We start from the raw sequence: 20,080 nt of genomic DNA, 5'->3' as shown, positions 1-20,080 counted from the left end.
GTCATTTGTCTGTCAGTTGGCTCATACAAGTGAGTTGACTGTAAGGACATGAGGGGGGGATGCGCGGGCTTTTCAAATACAAAATTCATGATCGAAAAGTTAACAATCTAGCCCGGTGCAACGCACGGGCACTTTTACTAGTAATAATAAAGCGCGCAGCGCTTCTGCCGTACGTCGTTGTAATTTTGCAAAAACACCCCTCACTTTTCTGATAATTAACCTGCACTACGTTTTTAAGTTAGAAAAAAAAGCCTTTCGTTCCCTTACCCGGCTTATCCATTACGGTCTTCAGGAGGGGGCTTCTCGCCGGCGACGGGCGAGGAGGCGATGGGCTCGGCCGTCTCGGAGAGGGTGTCGAAGCAGAGCATGGACGCGCCGTCGTCGAAGACGTAGCAGCTGTTGCGGTCGACGGCGGTCCAGGATCGAGGAGAGCGCGAATCAGAGCTTGGAGATGACGGACACCAGCCACAGTAGGAAACGGCATTCGAAGCTTCGCGGATGGGACGGCGGCACTGACTGGACGAGTTCTCACCGGAACGCCCGATACTGGGTCGTCCCCTTCTAGTTGCAGTCCGATTGAAAGTACAAACCGTGTCCTTGTGAAACTCAAATTGATGAAGTGCCCGTCCTAGATTGTTGTTGGATGCTATAAGAAGGACACCACCTCGGCTGAAATCTGCATCAGGTCAATTGCCACGAAACATCCAATGTCGCCGCCGAGTTCGTCGGAGAAAGAAGCGCCGACTTCGCTGGAGGTTGAAGATCATCCACCGAGCACTCCAATGTCGCCTGCTGCGGCTACACGAGAGGTATGTATCACACCGAGCGATGTTTGATTTTTCTTTCCCCTAGCTCTGTGTCTGATAGATCGACGCCTGTTGTATGAGTGGTGTTGGGTGGCGGGTAGGTACTAGGGTTCAGAGGTATAAGCGATTACAGGGGATTAAAGTAGTTAGGCGAATTAAGCAATCTCTCTAGCAAATTCAGTGATGGACCCTAGCATCTCAGGTTTTGTCCTATGTTGCAACAACAAGAAATCTTCTCTGAATCTTGACAACCAGGACATGTGGGAAGGCGTCACAACTCTGAAGATCAGGTTAATCCTCTCCTTCCAGATCGACCACATTGCTGTGGTGAACACTTCCATGAACATGGGTTTGGACCAAGTTTGTTTAGCCGTTGCCATCCAGCCAAACCATTCTCCTTCTGTTGCCCAGGTCAACCCAACTGAAGTCCAGCACGTGTAGGAGAAACTGCAGGTTTATGTAGAACAAATGTTTCAGAGTTTCTTCTTGGCAATCTCTAAAGGTTTTGCTTCCGGTCCTTCTGAGTAAACTGGTACACACACATTTTGAAGAGCAGTACCAGATATATGTAATAGTGATTGGCTACGGGAATATAGTCTCAGTTGTCGGGATCATATCTTCGGTTAGGAGAGTAGCGACCAAAAAGAAATCTTTATACAGGATAACTTCTGTAGAGATAAAATGTAGGAAGGAGAAAGTTGGTTTCAATGAGTCATGTGAATTGTAGAAGAAATAGGTAAACAAGGCATCTCTATCTTATAGCTTATCCTTCCTATTCTGTATGTATTACAGTCATGTCAAGTCAATGGTCTGTCTTCCCTGCAACCGGTCTTGAATGGCTTCAGTGAATTGTTTGCTAAGCCTACAGAGTGACCTCCTAGGAGGACAATAGACCACAAAATACACTTACTACCAGGCACTAAACCTATCAATCATTAGAGAAGGGACAGAGTTCAAGATAACACTATCTTGCCTGTTTGGTAGAGAGAGTACCGGGTATTCCGATGGTTAAAGATTCAAGTCGTAGTGGCAAAGGCTATCGTCGTCACTATCTGGTTCTGTCGATGATTCCAACGAGGACACTGGGATCATATCTTCGGTTAGGAGACTAGCGACCAAAAAGAAATCATTATACAGGATAACTGCTGTAGAGATAAAATGTAGGAAGGAGAAAGTTGGTTTCAATGAGTCATGTGTATTGTAGAAGGGGGACAGCTTTGGCCTGCAACCGTTTCCACTTTACGGCCCACAACTTGTGTTCTTCGGTATTAATTCGGTTTCTGTTTGTTTGGCTTGTCTCGTGCACCACAATGATGAAAGGCGCTATGGAGAAGCTGCTTCCTAGCTTTGACACAATCTGCATAGAGAATTCTTTTCGCTGAAAAAAGCAGAGAACTAGCACCAATACTCTAGTGGCTGATTGCAGGATAAGCTGGTCAAAAGTGTACAAACCATGCAGACCTGTCAATGGTCAACTAGGATGAAAAGGACCAGGAATAAAATGTTCTCTCCAATAATGGTCACCTTGTTCAAATGCATAAAACGACTACGTTGTAGAATGCAGTTGATGCCTGGAAAATGCTTGCATGATTATACTAGATCTCATTATACTAAGACCAGGGCTATCTGCAGCATTTCTGTAAAAACAATCTACCAAAGGCATCATAGAGAACACAGGCTTACCAAGAAAAGGGTTGTTGTCATTAGAAGAAAAAACCTCATATAGTTTCTTTTTCCAATACAATTGTTGAGCCACTGTTGAAATTGAGAAATTCATGTGAGTTAATATATACTCGCTAATCAAAATAAGAAGAGGATTGCTCATGATCATATATAAAAAGAGATATATTTATTCAGGTGTATGTTACCCTGCAGTGATGATCGAAACCGTCCACACATTTGTCACAAACTCTGCAATGCTTACTGTACTTCAACACCTACACAAAAAGCAACACATTAAATACTTGCATACAAAAGCATACATCAACACCAGCAGTTCAAAGAAACATACCTCTACTTCACAAAGGCTACATAAAAACATCCCGTCTTCACTGTCTTGCTGCTCAGAGGACCATTCATGTGATTGGCAGCAGGAAAAAACAAAAGAAAGAGGGCGGAATATAAGGAGAAATGCAGAGAAAGTTGCACTGCAGCAAGACGAGCTTTTGTTCTTCAGTTCAGTCATGTTCGAACATCATTTTTGTTTTTATTTTTGTCACAACTTCCACAAATGTGATTTCGTCGGTTTACAAGGCCAAGTTTTCATAACATCTCCGTTCACCCTTGGAGGATATGGTTTGGAAGGTTTGCTTACCCCCCCTTCCCCTTGCACTTTTTTCTAGCCCGGTGCAACGCACGGGCATTTGTACTAGTAACACATTAACCAACTCAAACAACGGAAGTTTTTCTAATACTTTTTTACTTTTTGACGCGGCAAGAATACTTTTTTTAATTCCGCATACACATAAATCCTGTCCAATCAGACCACCCGCGCATGTAGTCGTTGTTACCCTCCTATCGTGGTCCACTACTACACACACAAGTTCGAGCTATACATATGATATTTGAATACGAATTGATAAGTTCAAGACATACTTCCTTCATAAACTTTGACTAAATTTATCGAACAAAATATCAACATTTATAATATGAAATCAATATTAGTAGATGCATCATGATATTAATTTTCATAGCATATAGGTTTTGTATTATAGATGTTGATATCTTTTGATATATATTTGGTCAAACTTTGTATCACTTGACTTTGACCAAATCTTATATGCAGACTAAAAAGAAACGGAGAGAGTACTATTTTTTACACGCTAAGACCGACAAGTTGGAGACAGTAGTCTTCTTTCCACGGGGTTGTTGATTTCCACCTCCTGAAGCACACAAGATGCACAAACTTGTTTCATGTATATAGAGACTTCGGGGCCGTTCAGATTCCCACCAGCTCCACAGAGCCGTGGAGCCAGTAAACTGGCACTCCACAAATTTCAACTATAACTCCACCAGCTCCGGGAATGGAGCTGTGCAGCGGAGTACATCCGAACAGAGTCTTCTTCTCTATTTATAATTATAGTTCACTTTTGCTCTTATAATAGTTTATTTTTTATGTATGAGGCAGCAAATATTTTTTGCAGGGAATATGAAGAACAAGCTAATAGGATTTTGTGATAATAATCTTTCGCAAAAAAGACCCTTTGAATTACTATTTCGTATTGTGCACGAATTCAAATGTGTGTTGTTTAAAAATATTATTGGCAAAAAGGATGACATGTTAAGATAATGTTCCTAAATACCCATGTACCAAGGCATTGCATCAATGAAGAAGGTTTTTTCATATTTTTTCCTTGCAAGATATCATAAAATTGTTTGCGAGACATTCTTAATTATTTACTTTTGTTATATTGTCGCACTTGTTAGTGAAGTTATACACATTGCCATTGTCAACGAGGCCGGGAAGGACAATAAAGGTCAAAATGGATAGTGCTATATGTGAAATAGAGGATGTGTACCGTGAAGGGTCTCAAGCCAGGTTTATTGGGCTAAGGCGTGCCGTTGCAACGCACGAACATTTTTGTATGAATTTGCCCTTAGATTTCGTATGAATTGCCCCAATATGCCATCGGTAAGTGTAGAAAATTATTCGGTTTGTTAAAGGTCGGTCGTTGTTTTTGTATCAACAGGTGTCGATCCCTCAATGAATCGCTAGTCCATGTCCATCATGATTGGTTGGCTGCTTGCGCTTCCATCCTGGAGATCGAGGTTCGAACCCTCGCCCTTCGCTTTTTTCACCCCTTCTCTTTATTAGTACCGGCGGGCTGGCTCGCCGGCTGCCCAACTGGGCCGACCCAGCGCGGCCTTCAGCACTTATTTTTTTATTTTTTTATTTCCTTTGTTTTTTATGTTGGCTTTATTCAGGGGTTTGTTCAGTTGGGGGGCCAACTATCATGTAATGGAATGGTTTCATTCTGAGGAATGGATCCGTTCCATTCATGTGTTTGGTAGGAGCAAAAGAGTAGAACGAGTCGGTTCCATTCTTGTGTTTGGTTGGAGGCACGTAATGAAAATTGGAACGACATAAAATTCAAAATTTTGGCAGTATTTCGTTTGTATTTTGAAGAAAGACAACATAACAATAGATATTGACAAGTTTATAATACATAAATGACAACACATAACATAATTTTCAACAAGGTGCACATATAACAAGGTTCACATGCGAAATCCCAAAAGCGTCAAAGTGCAAGAGTCGTACATGTCAAGTTCACATACGAAATCTCCAAAAGCAGCCAAAGTGCACATCAGTCATGTGTCAAGTTCACATACTTGTCAACCATACAACCATATCTAATTTAGAAATTCTTCTTCACATACATACTCAACCAAATAGACTACTTGGTTTGGGTTAGTTTCATGAATGCTCTTGCTATCTTAGGATTGTCCACAAGATGAGCATAGTAGTGGTAGATGCTCTTCATCAAAATATGACAATATAGAGACTACATCCCAAAGGTCATCGGGTATGTCATCATCATAATCTCCACTAGACTTCGCAAGCGCTTCAGCCACAAGTTTGAACCCTACATGAGCACTGGGTTATGTTACCTTCAAAATGATAGTCCTCCCTATATCCAGCTGCTCTCGAGGTTCCCTCTCTCCAGCTGCTGCAAAATGAGAGAGTTAGTAGAGTTAGTAGGGAGGCATGCAGTTTGGAGAGGAGGGACTGGCGAGGAGAGGAGGGGAGGGGGAGGGAAGGGGTGGAAGCGGCCGCCGGCCGACGGGGCAAAACGGTCGGTGCTGCCGCCGGGGAGGGGCCGAAACGGCCGCCGCTGCCACTGGGGATGGAGAGGAGAGGAGGGGGGAGGGAGGAGGGGGAGGCGGGTGTAACACCCAAGATGCGACCCTATGCTTATTTTGGCGCGAGGGCCTCAACAGGGATAGAAGCGCATCTCGTCGTTTCGCAAGAATGGATATCGTTACAAGTACATGTATTGAAAAGATGAGTATAAGGAATTGGCTTACAATCACCACAAGCTACATCAAGTGCACATCAATACGACAATATACAGTCATTCTGAAGAAGAGTGATGTCCCACAAGCGTATGGGATCGCAACAATTTTCGAGGGTAGAGTATTCAACCCAAATTTATTGATTCGCTCACAAGGGGAAGCTAAAGGATATTCTCAAGTATTAGCAGCTGAGTTGTCAATTCAACCACACCTGAAAAATTAGTGTCTGCAAGCAAAGTATCAGTAGCAAGGTAGTACGATAGCAACGGGACCAGAAAAAGCTTTGGCAATCCTCGGCAAGGGCGCCAGAAAAAGCTTTGTTGACGGGATGTTAGCGCCAACAAAGTCTTGCAACAAGTAACAACGGAGTAGCAAGGAACAGTAGTAGCAGCAGCAAAGTGGCCCAATCCCTCTTGTAGGAAGGGACAAGCCTAGGCAAAGTAACGTAGCGAGGACCAGTAGTAAAAGACTCGTAGGCACTGGATCGGTGATGGATGAGTGTGCCGGATGTGATTCATCATGTCACAGCTATAACACGGAGAGATATGTGGCTAGCTCCCGTTCATCAATCTAATGTAGGCATGTATTCCGTACGTAGTCATACGTGCTTGGGGAAAAGAACTGGCATGACATCTATTGTCCATCCCTCCCGTGGCAGCAGGGTCCTAATGGAAACTACGGGATATTAAGGTTCTCCTTTTAATAAAGAACCGGACCAACGCATTAACACACGGTGAATACATGAACTCCTCATACTATGGTCATCTCCGGGAGTGGTTCCGGCTATTGTCACTCCGGGGTTGTCGTGTCATAACACATAGTAGGTGACTACAACTTGCAAGAGAGGATCTAAAACACACATAGATTGGCGAAAACATAATAGGTTCATATCTGAAATCATGGCACTCGGGCCCTAGTGACAAGCATTAAGCATAGCCAAGTAGTAGCAACATAAATCTAGAACATAGTGGATACTAGGGATCAATCCCCGTCAAGAACTAACTAGATTACATGATAGATCTCATCCAACTCATCACCGTCGAGCAAACCTACGATGAGATTACTCACGAACGATGAAGAGAATCATGGAATTATCGATGGAGAAAGGTTGATGATGACGATGGCGATGATTTCCCCTCTCCGGAGCCCGAAACGGACTCCAGATCTGCCCTCGAGATGAAGAACAGGATGTGGCGGCGCCTCCGTATCGCAAAACGCGATTAAACCTTATCTCTGGTTTTTTTCCAAGCGAAGCGGAAGATATAGAGCTGAGATTGGGGGCGCTGGTGCCACGTGGGCCCCACAAGCCTGCATGGCGCGGCCTAGGGGGTGGTCGCGCCGTGTGGGCTTGCGGCCCACTGGCACACCCCCTCAGGTGGATCTTTGCACAGGTATTTTTCTTTTATTCCAGAAAAAATGTCCGTAAATTTTCAGGACGTTCCGAGAACTTTCATTTCTGTACGAAAACAACACCATGGCAATTCTGCTCAAAACAGCGTCAGTCCGGGTTAGTTCCATTCAAATCATGCAAATTAGAGTCCAAAGCAAGGGCAAAAAGTTTGAAAAAGTAGATATGACGGAGACGTATCAAAGAGCAAGTTCGACTACGGACGAAAACAAACGATGAAAGAACGACGTCCATCCTTGCTATCCCAGGCTGCCGGCCTGGAACCCATACTAGATCGATGATGAAGAAGAAGAAACTTCAAATAGAAAAATCATCGCACTCACGTCAAAGTAACTCTTTACCTGTACCTGCAACTGGTGTTGTAGTATTCTGTGGCCACAAAGACTCAACAATCTCATTTCCAAATGTATCAAGACTAGCAAATATTAGTGGGTGAGGTATGGTTAAGTGGTGAAGCTGCAACAAGCGACTAAGCATTTATTTGAGGTGGCTAACATACGAGTAAAAGATTAAAAGGATGATGATCTACTCATAATGGATGTGAACTAATAATGATCAAATGAATGATCCTGAACACCTACTTACGTCAAACATAACCCCACTGTGTCCTCGATCGGAGAAGGAGCTCACGAAAGAGACAGTCACGGTTACGCACTCACTTGGCATATTTTAATTAAGCTTACTTCAAGGATAACCGGATGTTAAAAAAAGTTTCCAAGTTTGCCACATAACCGTCGGCACCGCTTTCCGAAAGATTTAACGCAGCAGGGGTGCTCCAACTAGTCCATCACAAGTTACCACAAGCAGCATAGAAAGCCTCGATCACGAAACTCGCGATCTCCTCGGATTCCTTAGTGGAAAACCTCAACTCTGAGATAACCCAAAGCATCACCGGAATCCCAATGCACAAGATATTTCATGGAAGGTAAAACAAGTTCAGCAAGGTCACCCGACGTGTCGATGAACCTGATAGGAGCCGCGTATCTCGTTCTCAGGACACGACGGATAAGCGAAGCGTACGGTGGCCTGATAGACTTCTCCCGAGTTGCCCCGGGTTGGCCCCGCATGGTGCTCTAATTTGGACCAATACACATGAGGAGCACTGGCCCGGGGGTTGATTAAGTTTCATCGGGGTTAATTACTCCCTATGCGGTTCATTAGTTATTAAGCAAATAGTACCAAAGTTAGGCCTTTCCATACCAGTTTTAAACTAGAACGGATTATCAAGGGGGTCCCCATAACAACCCATGTCGTGGTTTTGTCACGACAGATGTCCTCGTACAAGGACTTAGGTGTGAGGCCATCTCAACCATGTGGCGGCTTGAAGGGGTTGGTCGGAATCGAGAGACGCGAGTTTACCCAGGTTCGGCCCCTCCGATGGAGGTAAAAGCCTACGTTCTACTTGTGTTTCATTCATGAAGATGATGATCTCGAGTACAATGGTGCAGACTCGGCACCTCTAATCTCGTGGGTGTCTAATCTGTCTATCTCATGATTTGTCCTGTCTAGACCTAAGTTGTGAATCTGTCTATTGAGACGTCTAAAAAACCTAACCCTCTTGGGGTGTCTCGCCCCTCCTTATATAAGCTGAAGGGCGAGTTACATATAGAGTCCAAGCTGGATTTAGGCTTAGCATATTATGACTCTCCGTCACGGGCTTCTCTTCATGGGCTTCTGAGTCCGGGCGACTTACGAATGGATTGCTGAGTCCCGGGCGACTTACACACGGATTGCTGAGTCTCGGGCTACTTACAAACAGACTGCTGATTCCCGGGCTACTTACAAACAGATTGTGAGTCCCGGGCTACTTACAAACATATTGCTGAGTCCCGGGCCACTTACAAACAGATTGTTGAGTCCCGTGCTACTTACAAACAGATTGCTGAGTCCCGAGCTACTTACAAACGGATTGCTGAGTCCCGGGCGGCTTACGACTCGATTGCTGAGTCCCGGGCGGGTTACAACCGGGCGGGTTACAACCGGGCTTCTCTTCAAGACTCATCTTCAGGGAATCGTCTCTGGAACTTGACTGTCTGGCGGGTCATAACTGTCTGTCGGGTCATACCGCGGGGTATATCCCCGACATTAGCCCCGAGGTTAGCTTGAATTTATTCATGGTAAGCTCCTGAAATAAGAATAGCAAATATGCAAAGTGACCGGCTCTCTCCCTTCGCTGGTTTATGAAGTGACTCCTCAGAAATCTGGTTTCTTCTCCATATGAATGAGTCTTATTCACAATCATCTTGCAGGCCCATGTCCTTTGCAAAATAAATACATATGCCATTGAGTCGGCCTCCAATGCTTTGGCTTGATGAAAATTTGGGAAATAAGAAATCCACACAATGTTGAACCAGCTTCTCTTGCTTCAGCGGGTTATGTTTGCAAAATAATTACATATGCCATTGAGTCGGCCTCCAATGCTTCACCTCCATGACGAAATAAAATGTGCTCTTTAATTTTTGGATATATCCATGTTACCTGTAGCCCCCAAGGGTCGGGTCATTAGTGTGTAATGGGTTGGGTCTTCAACTTGAACCTCATGATCTGTGAAACATCTTAGTGCTGTAGCTCCCAAGGGCCGGCTTGTCTGGCCTGTGGCAACCTGTGACTTCAGAAATTATGATCTGAATAGTGTAGCCCCCAAGTGACGGGTCGATTGCTTGCGGCAACTCGGGACTTCCAAGTTCTTCTCCTTTGAAAAGAAAACATCATATGATGTAGCCCCCAAGGGCCGAGTCTTTATGCAATAATGAGAAGGACTTTGTAAATCTGATGATGTAACCTTGAGCAGCAATGTGTAGCCCCCAAGGACTAGATCATTATAAAAATGATGAGCCGGTGCTTCCTTGAATCCATAGTTGAATAAAGAACGGTATGTAGCCCTCCAGGGCCGGCTTATCTCCTTGAGATAGCCGGGTTTGTTGATGATGTGATGATTTGAAAAGCGGATTGCATTAGCCCCCAAGTGTCATGGTGCATGCTTGTAGCGACATGGGACTTTCATATTTTGATGTAATCTTGATTTGAATAATGTAGCCCCAAAGTGCCGGGTTGTGTGCCTGCAACGACTCGGGACTATTCATTCCATTGTAGAATAAAATTATATCCACTCTATGAGCTGATGATGCCTTTGTGATAAAAGAAATCCTTGACCGTGGTTTGCAATGTAACCCGGAAAATATATCCTTGAGAAATCCATATGTCGGAGAAATCCATAAGTGTTGCAGTTTACTACAGAGCACAAGTTGAAGAAATCCAAGGGCTGGTCAATTAGATGACTCGACATTATATGTGATAGGGCGGCTCTTTGACAATAGTCAATTCTTCCGAGCTGGCTTTAAAAACCCCCAATCATTTAACACTGGTTATGATAAACCATGATGAAAATCCAGCCAAATTGGCTATTCAAAGATATATTTGCTCCTGCAAAAAATTATGATTTGACCCGATTTGAAGACCGGCATGATATGTATCTATGATGCATGATGCAATGCAATATGATGCATGTATATGACAGAATAGTGTTGTTTACACCATAGCCGGCTCAGTGAGTCTCGACGGATAAGACGAGCTCTCAAGGCTCTAGTGGTACCCAAAAGAGGTTAAGCCGGCTCAGTGAGTCTCCGCGAGTTATAAAACTTTTTATGAAAACTTTATGGCAGTGCCACAAAGATAATCATAAAATTCGTCGGCTCGATGAGTCGCGACAGGAGAAGACGAGTTTGCAAAACTCTAGTGTTACCCCAAGAAGGCTTTTGCAATAGCTTGAATTATTTAGACCGGCTGATCAGGCGCGAGTCGGGCTTCAGTGAAGTAGGTTCAGTGAACCAATGGTTTCTCTATTTTCCATGCGTTGGCTCTTGCGAGTACCTTTCATCTTTTAACCAAGGCAAGTTCAAGGTCCAAAAGCGGATTGACTCGCTAAGAGTACATGGGACCATACGACAATTTGTCCAACACACAGTCGAGTATAACCATTTGTAATGCGTTAATTTTTCGCTAGCCAAGAGGGTATTCAGGCTGAACTCGGTGAGTGGAAGCCCCCAAGTGACCTATGATTAGGGAAAAGCCAGACATAGGATTGCAGAAGCGTATACGCTCTTACTGCAAAACGACTTGGGAGCTAGTAGCCCCCAAGTAAGTCGACTTAATCCTGAAAACCATATAAGGCGCTCATGTTTGAACCGTGCAACGTGGCAACTTTGGTCCTCTTTGGCTTACCAGTATCCAGTTTTGAAATAAGTGCAGCATGGCGACTTATGCTCTTTGATACTGATAGCGTCCATGCTTGGACGGCTTATGAATCATCCACTAATAAGGTCGGGCACCCATGCTTGGGCTGTCGCATCATGGCGACTTGTCTTCTTAGGCGATCTTTAAATAATTTCGCCAATGAGGCATCAGCCCCCGAGACCGCCCTAATTTCCCTTGTAATGACCTGAGGTTCTTGAATTATCTAGCCTGGTTGGATCTGGCAAGCCATGTCTATGTAGCCCCCGAGTCTTAAGTCGACTCAAGGAGGTGGCTTGAGATTCTCCATACTTGATTGTGGCAAAAGCCGGTAGAGAAACATGCTGGTGCCCTCTCCATCTCCGAGATATAAAGCCACTAATTGTAATGAAGAAATCTCTTGATGTGTTGATGTAGATTGGACCGTGGGGATGGCAGCTTGCGTACTTTTGTTGGGTGGCTTTTATAAGTGAGCACTACATGATATGTGGATGTCGTCTTGCATCCTTCTGTTAGGTGACTCGTACAGGCGAGCACTGCACCAGCGGGTTGATGTAAACCGTACCATGTGAGAGGCGCCTTGCATCCGTTTGTTGGGCGGCTCGTACAGACGAGCACTACACCGGCGAGTTGATGTCGAATGAGAGAGTTGTATGGACCTGAGAATCGGTTGCGTCATTGTAATCCGTCTTGGACACGTGGACGTGAGAGTTGGCCGCGTCATTGTAAGTCGCCTTGGGTGCGCAGATGTGAAAGTTGGCCGCGTCATTGTAAATCGCCTTAGTGTGATACGAACGAACGCCGTGCTAGATTGATGTTGGCGCACCTCCATCCCCGCGGTATTGTGCCGCTTTGCAATGAATAATTGCCCTGTGTAAAATACATTGCAAAGTAAAGTAATTCTCTTTAAATAAATAACATGTATAAAAATGAAATTGGAAAGATAGCACGTGGTTTATTTTTTTAGGATGCAATGAGAAGCTGATGCTTGTTTAATTTCGAACGTCGCTAGACAAATAGTGGATGCACGTCTATCTTTTGACTGATCTGTTGTAGCTCCAAACACCACATGATCTTCTTTTGTATTTCTTCCTTTTCTTCTTCTTCTGAGTAATGATTGCATAGGTGCGTCATGATGGTACAACTCCTTTTATTCCACTAAATTAACCTCCTCACTCATTGGTTCCACACAGATGAATTCAGCTTTTGGCAACACAAAAACAGCACCTGAGTACTGCCTTTGTATCGTCAGGTAGCAAAATACATGTAGCCAGTTTGGGAGACCTCGACGGCATCTGGGAAAGCAGGCAAAGGCTGCGGCCAGCTCAGACACGCGAAACCGAGGCGGAAACGCTGGCCGACGGCTTGGTGGTGGAGGCGAAGCCGACTTGGGGCGAGACCGAGGTGACACCAGAAGGGGACGGCGACTCGGAGTCGAGGTCGAATCCGAGTCGACTCAGAGAGGCGCCGCTGACAGCAGGGCAAGGCCGACTTGGAAGCGTCCGGCGTGAAGCAGCCACTTGCGATGCGCAAGGCGTGCAGAGGCGACTTGTGGCGGCGAAGGCCGGTGGCCACGGTGCGGCGGGAACCGCTTCTGTGGCCAAGGCGGGATGGAGGAGCGCGAGCGCACAAAGATAGTTGTGCCCGTGCGGCTGTTAGCAATAAACCACGCATTGTATGGGTCATGCACGTAGTTAGCTGTAGTGGATGTCCGAGCATCCGATGTTGGCCAAGTCTTGCCGTGTATGGTCATGGCTGAAGAAGCGGCAGCAAAAGAGATCAGATCATCATGCATGCATGGACAGCTGCAGTTTCGTTCGTGCGGAGAGGCAGGTCCGGGTCATGTGGATCATGGGTGATCAAGTCAGCTATTAGTGCGTGAGTGCATGTAGTGGAGCAGGTCGTGTGCATAAGAGCCGGGCAGGTTGTTGCCTGGATGTGTGCGTGCGTGTGTGAGGCTATATATAGCCATGTACGTGTGTGGTGTGTCCACCGAGGTGTGTGTAATCAGTTGAGTGAAATAGAAGCCAACATACAGGCGTTCGGCGGCCGGGGCGTTCGTCGCCATAACCAAGTGTTTCTGTTCATGTTCTTCTACCTCCGTCGGGCGTTTTGTCACCAGAGGGCTGCCTCGGCGTGTGTCGCCGGAGGGCAGCCCCAACAATTGGTATCAGAGCCAGTTCGTCTTGGCGTGGTTTGCCGTGCCGGAGGCGTGCCGACGATGACAGTGTTCGCCGGCGGCTGCGCGGGGCTCCGGGCCGTATGTCGGTCTGTTGAGTTGCACGGCGTGGCGGTTGTCATGGCGGACGCGGAGGCGGCGTACCGTGGGTCCGCGTGGAGCATGTCGGACGAGAAGTCCTCGGTGGTGCAGCTTCGGAGCGCTGCCGGAGGACGTGCTGCTGTAGGTGGCGACGAAGCTCACCGCCAGGGAGGTATGGGACTCCCTGAAGGTGAGGTTCGTCGGCGCCGATCGGGTGCGCGCGGCGAGGACGTGGAGCATGGCCATGCCGTGCGTGCGGGGAGCGCGGAGGCCGCGGCGGACCTGCGTGGTGGCGCAGAGGCTGCGGTGGCGCGGCGTGAGCCGAGGGCGTGCGGATCACCGGAGGAGAACACGTCCAGCGGAGCGCAGGACGGCCGCGCCGATCATGTCAGTGCGTGATCGTGTGCGCGAGCCGGGGCGTGCAGGGCGTGGCGTCATCGAGGAGCTCGATGTGTGTCGCCGAGGAAGAAGGTGGTGGCTGCGACGGCGTGTGGCGCTGTCCCAAGTCAGCCGTGTCTCGGTGGCGCGTGAGTCCGTGCTTGCGTTCGTGTTCGCCGAGTCGTCCCAGGTCTCACGGATGAGCAGGTGGCTCCCGTACGAGAAGATCGGATCGCCATGCGTACGTGCGCGGGACGATCGTGAAGAAGCAGGCACGGTGACGACCGGCGTCAGCGTGCCAGGTCGAGTTCGCGGCTGTGACGACGACAACGACGGGAGCTGCAACAACTTCGGCGATGGCGAGGTCGTGGTTTAGGGGGAGAGTGTTAGCAATAAACCACGCATTGTATGGGTCATGCACGTAGTTAGCTGTAGTGGATGTCCGAGCATCCGATGTTGGCCAAGTCTTGCCGTGTATGGTCATGGCTGAAGAAGCGGCAGCAAAAGAGATCAGATCATCATGCATGCATGGACAGCTGCAGTTTCGTTCGTGCGGAGAGGCAGGTCCGGGTCATGTGGATCATGGGTGATCAAGTCAGCTATTAGTGCGTGAGTGCATGTAGTGAAGCAGGTCGTGTGCATAAGAGCCGGGCAGGTTGTTGCCAGGCTGTGTGCGTGCGTGTGTGAGGCTATATATAGCCATGTACGTGTGTGGTGTGTCCACCGAGGTGTGTGTAATCAGTTGAGTGAAATAGAAGCCAACATACAGGCCGTTCGGCGGCCGGGGCGTTCGTCGCCATAACCAAGTGTTTCTGTTCATCTTCTTCTACCTCCGTCCGGCGTTTTGTCACCGGAGGGCTGCCTCGGCGTGTGTCGCCGGAGGGCAGCCCCAACAGCGGCGACTAAGGCGGAGCTGGAGGGTGCGGTCAGGCGGCGCAGCAGGTGGAGGTGAACCCGGCGCGGGCGCAGCGAAGGGCGCACAACGGCCAAGGGGCGACGCCGGCTCGGCTGGGAGAAGCGGCGGAAGTAGGACGAGGTGCTGACATGGTCTCGGGCCAGCTTGGGGCGAGGTGCAGGCGACGAGCGTGATGCGCGCAGCGCTGGCACGCGCTGCAGGTCGCCGACCATGACGCTATGTCCTTCCTCGACCCGCTTTGGGTCGTGGCATATTTTTACTCCTTTGCTATATTGCCAGCTGCACCAGATAGATCTTTTGGTTTGGTATTTTCTGCGTATGAACTTGCTTTGGCAGATCCGATTTTTCCATCTCGGTAGTTGATGATTGGGTTGAATCTGACAGCGTTGTTTACTTCGACGACCTTCACGAGAAGAACAACTGCTGCCTTGGGAGTTGATGGGATCAACGACAATACAGCCAGATGTGCCTCGGGTGCAGTATAGAGATAATTACCCGCGGCAGCTGAACAAATAATCGATCTCGTCCGGTAGCGAAACAGCGGAATACAGTGGATTGATATGACGCGGAGTACGGCGGCTCAATAACATCGAATTTGGCTTTGCATAGGGCGGCCGAACGGCGGCTTAGCTGAAATCATGCCGAGCTCTGCAACGCGCGATAACAATGGTGGCAGGAATAAATCTCTTGTTCAGATTCAACATACCTGATCGCGTCACATCGACATGCAGAACAGCAAACACTAATCCAGATTCGACAAATCTCTGGCTCTTCTTCATTGAACAATCGCGAGCTTCTCGGTCCGTGAAGAATTCCCTTCAAGAACACAATACACGGTGGGCTCAGCCCCGTAGTGTGCGCCAACTATCGTGGTTTTGTCACGACAGATGTTCTCGTACAAGGACTTAGGTGTGAAGGGGTTGGTCGGAATCGAGAGACGCGAGTTTACCCAGGTTCGGCCCCTCCGATGGAGGTACAAGCCTATGTCCTGCTTGTTTTTCATTGATGAAGATGATGATCTCGATTATAAGGATGCAGACTCGGCACCACTAATCTCGTGGGTGTCTAATCTCTCTATCTCATGATTTGTCCTGTCTAGACCTAAGCTGTGAATCTGTCTATTGAGATGTCTAAAAAACCTAACCCTCTTGGGGTGTCTCGCACCTCCTTATATAAGCTGAAGGGGCGAGTTACATATAGAGTCCAAGCTGGATTTAGGCTTAGCATATTATGACTCTCCATCACGGGCTTCTCTTCATGGGCTTCTGAGTCCGGGCAACTTACGAACGGATTGCCGAGTCCCGGGTGACTTACGAACGGATTGCTGAGTCCCGGGCGACTTACAAACGGATTGCTGAGTCCCGAGCTACTTACAAACAGATTGCTGAGTCCCGGGCTAGTTACAAACACATTGCTGAGTTCCGGGCTACTTACAAACAGATTGCTGAGTCCCGGGCTACCTACAAACAGATTGCTGAGTCCCGGGCTACTTACAAACAGATTGCTGAGTCCCGGGCTACTTACAAACGGATTGCTGAGTCCCAGGCGGATTACGACCGGATTGCTGAGTCCCGGGCGGCTTACGACCGGGCGGCTACTACGGCAACAAAAGTCCTTTCCCGGCAATGGTGCCAGAAATCCTTCTGTCGTCTCTTGAGCTTGCGTTGGTTTTTCCCTTGAAGAGGAAAGGGTGATGCAGCACAGGAGCAGTAAGTATTTCCCTCAGTTTGAGAACCAATGTATCAATCCAGTAGGAGAATCCCGTCAAGTCCAGTGTAGCTGCACAAAGAGAAAAGAGCTTGCACCCAACGCTATAAAGGGGTTGTCAATCCCTTCAAGATTGATTGCAAAGTGAGATCTGAAGTCGAAAAGTGCAACAAAGTAAAAGTGTAAGGCTGAAAATATGGTGTGGAGTAGACCCGGGGGCCATAGTCTTCACTAGAGGCTTTCCTCAAAATAGCAACTATTACGGTGGGTGAACAAATTACTGTCGAGCAATTGATAGAACCGCGCAAAGTCATGATGATATCTAAGGCAATGATCATACATATATGCATCACGTCCGAGACAAGTAGACGGATACTTTCTGCATCTACTACTATTACTCCACACATCGACCGCTATCCAGCATGCATCTAGTGTATTGAGTTCATGACGAACAGAGTAACGCCTTAAGCAAGATGACATGATGTAGAGGGATAATCTCAAACCAATGATGAAAACCCCATCTTTTTACCCTTGATGACAACAACACGATGCGTGCCTCGCTACCCCTTCTGTCACTGGGTGAGGTCACCGCACGGTATGAAGCCAAAATCAAGCACTTCTTCCATTGCAAGAATCATAGATCTAGTTGGCCAAAAAAAACCCACAACTCAAAGAGAATTACAAGGATATGAAATCATGCATAATAGAGATCATAGGAAACTCAAATAAGATTCATAGATAATCTGATTATAAATCAACAATTCATCGGATCTCGACAAACACACCGCAAAATAAGATTACATCGGATAGACCTTCATGATGATCATGGAGAACTTTGTATTGAAGATCCAAGAGAGAGAAGAAGCCATCTAGCTACTAGATATGGACCCGTAGGTCTATGGTGAACTACTCACACATCATTGGAGAGGTCATGGTGTTGATGAAGAAGCCCTCCGTGTCCGAATCCCCCCTCCGACAGGGCACCAGAATGTGCCCTAGTTGGGATCTTGCAGAGACAGAAGCTTGCGGCGGCAGAAAAGTATTTTCTATGATCTCCTGATTTTTTGTGGGATTTTAGAGAATATATAGGCGCAAAACGTAGGGCAGAGGAGATCCAGGGGGCCCACAAGCCCGTGAGGCCCGGCCTCCCCCTGACCGGGGCTGAGGGGCTTGTGGGGTCCCTGGGGACCCCTGCCTTGGTTCTCACGTCTCCCGATCTTCTTTTGTTTCGAAAAAAAATCTATTCGGGGATTTTATTCCGTTTGGACTCCGTTTCAAATCTTCCTCTAAAAAGGGTCAAACACACGGAAAAAACAAAAACTGGCACTTGGCACTGAGTTAATAAGTTAGTCCCAGAAAATATATGAAAGGCATATAAAACATCCAAAGTTTGACAAAATAATAGCATGAAACCATCAAAAATTATAGATACGTTGGAGACGTATCAAGCATCCCCAAACTTAACTCCTGCTCGTCCTCGAGTAGGGAAGTGATAAAGACTGAATTTTTGATGTTGAATGCTACCTAGCATAGTTGTCCTTTGCAACTTCTTTCATGTGACATGAATGTTCAGATCCGTAAGATTCAAAACAATAGTTTGCAATTGACATGAAAACAATAATACTTCAAGCAAACTAGCAAGGTAATCATGAACTTTCAAAATAACGAGGCCAAAGAAAGTTATCCGTACAAAATCATATAGTCTGGCTATGCTCCATCATCCTCACACAACTAATGTAAATCATGCACAACCCCGATATTGGCCAAGTAATTGTTTTTGCACTCTTACTTTCTCAAACTTTTTATAACTATCACGCAATACATGAGCGTGAGCCATGGATATAGCACTATAGGTGGAATAGAGTGTGGCGGTGGTTGTGAGACAAAAAGGAGGATATGGTCACATTGACTCGGCGTATTAAAAGGCTATGGAGATGCCCATTAATAGATATCAATGTGAATGAGTAGGGATTGCCATACAAGGGATGCACTAGAGCTATAAGTATGTGAAAGATCAAAAGGAGAACTAGTGGGTGTGCATCCAACTTGCTTGCTCACGAAGACCTAGGGAAATTTGAGGAAGCCCATCATTGGAATATACAAGCCAAGTTATATAATAAAGATTCCCACTAGCATATGGTAGTGACAAAGCAAGAAGCTCTCAATCATGAAGAACATGGTGCTACTATGAAGCACAAGTGTGGAAAAAGATAGTGGCATTGTCCCTTCTCTCTTTTTCTCTCTCTCTCTTTTTATTTAGGCTCTTGGGCCTCTTTTTCTTTCTTTTTTTATTTGGGCTCTTCGGCCTCTTTTTTTTATTTCCTCACATGGGACAATGCTCTAATAATGATGACCATCACACTTTTATTTACTCACAGCTCAAGATGATGATGACTCTATAGGAAATGCCTTCGGTAGTGTATCGGGATGTGCAACGATCTAGCTTGGCTTATGACGTTGAAACATCTCGCTAGCTATCTTACGATCATGCGATGGCAATATGAAAGTGACGACACAAGTCATGAGACGGAACGGTGGGAGTTGCATGGCAATATATCTCGGAATGGCTATGAAAATGACATAGTAGGTAGGTATGGTGGCTATTTTGAGGAAGGCATATGGTGGGTTTGTGTACCGGCGAGAATTGCGCGGCACTAGAGAGGCTAGCAATGGTGGAAGGTGAAAGTGCATCTATACCATGGACTCACATTAGTCATGAAGAACTCACATACTGGTTGCAAAAGTTTTTATTAGTAATCGAAACAAAGTGCTAAACGCATACTCCTAGGGGAAGGATTGGTAGGTGTTAACCATCGCGCGATCCCGACCTCAACACAAAGGATGACAATCAATAGATCAATTATGCTCCGACTTCCTAACATAGCGGTTCACCATACATGCATGCTACGGGAATCACTAACTTCAACACAAGTATTTCTAGATTCACAACACCCTACTAACATAGCTCTTAATATTACCAAATCCATGTCTCAAAACTAATTGAGAGGAATCAAGACTTCTCTTTCTACTCAATGCACATGAAGATGGAGGTTTTTATATCCTCTTGGGATGCCTATCACACTTGGGAATACTTTCATAGCATAAGCTAATTACCAAGTCACGCACCGCGGTGCTCTAAAAGATCTAAGTGAAGCACATAGAGCAAAACTATCTAGCTCAAAAGATATAAGTGAAGCACGATGAGCATTCTAGCAAAATCACGATGAGTGCATGTCTCTCTCTAAAGGTGTGCAGTAAGGATGATTGTGACACAACAAAAAGAAAAGACTCCTAAGATACAATACGCTCCACTCAAAACACATATCATGTGGTGAATAAAAATATAGCTCCATGTAATG

At 46.5% G+C, this 20,080-nt stretch overlaps 1 pseudogene; it reads left to right on the top strand.

Annotated features, from left to right (window-relative positions):
• Positions 1 to 13,958: 13,958 nt before the first annotated feature.
• LOC123439719 lies at positions 13,959 to 14,535 on the top strand (annotated as a pseudogene).
• The last annotated feature ends 5,545 nt before the right edge of the window (positions 14,536 to 20,080 follow it).

The sequence above is a fragment of the Hordeum vulgare genome, chromosome 3H (assembly GCF_904849725.1).
Source record: "Hordeum vulgare subsp. vulgare chromosome 3H, MorexV3_pseudomolecules_assembly, whole genome shotgun sequence".
Taxonomy (NCBI): domain Eukaryota; kingdom Viridiplantae; phylum Streptophyta; class Magnoliopsida; order Poales; family Poaceae; genus Hordeum; species Hordeum vulgare.
This window is presented reverse-complemented; position numbering and strand designations above follow the sequence as displayed.